Here is a 737-nt window from a genome sequence, read left to right as displayed (position 1 = left end):
CAATGTAAATCTTATAGGAATATAAGAAAAGCATGAATGAAATGAGCAGAAGTAATATTTAAAGAGATAATTATTCAAAAGAATAAAATCATAATAAAACTGTAATTGTTAAGGATGAAGAATTAATCCTAAAAGCTGAAATAAATAACAAATTACCTTTAAAATGAACACAAATGAAACTCACAATGAGCACTGAAATTGCATTCCTAAATTAGATAAGGGCAATACAAGAAAATTATAAAATAATTACACTCATAAGCACAGATGCAAAAGTTCTTTTAAAATATAGCAAACAATAAAGTTTAGCACTGTGTTATTATTTGTTTATTTTTTAGGAAGTGTCAGATAGGAGCATTTGGGGTGTTGCAAGTCCTGATTACACAGAAATGTTAATCACATATCATGTGAATCCCCAATCATCATGTTCTAATCTGCCCTGCAAAAGGAAGAACATGTAAGTAAGAATTCTGTCACCTGATGATCAGCACAATGTTCTTGAAAGGACATCATAAACAAATAGGGTTTACTGAAGGAGTACAAAAATGGTGTGTCTTTAGGGAGTCTATTAAATTCAATATACCACATTAATAGAATAAAAGGGTAATAATATGTACAATTCTCAGTTGTTCATATATAGCAACTCAATAACAAAAATGATTTAATAAAATGTAATCTCACTATATTAAAACAAAACAAAGCAGACAAACGATACCGCTAGCAAACAAAGAAGGAACTGG

General features: G+C 29.2%; 1 pseudogene; it reads right to left on the bottom strand.

Moving 5' to 3' along the window:
• Positions 1 to 340: 340 nt before the first annotated feature.
• LOC118149052 (U8 small nucleolar RNA) lies at positions 341 to 481 on the bottom strand (annotated as a pseudogene).
• Between the last annotated feature and the right edge of the window lie 256 nt (positions 482 to 737).

This window comes from Callithrix jacchus, chromosome 17, assembly GCF_049354715.1.
Source record: "Callithrix jacchus isolate 240 chromosome 17, calJac240_pri, whole genome shotgun sequence".
Lineage (NCBI taxonomy): Eukaryota > Metazoa > Chordata > Mammalia > Primates > Cebidae > Callithrix > Callithrix jacchus.
Note: the sequence above shows the minus strand (reverse complement) of the source record. Positions and strands in the feature narration are given on the sequence as shown.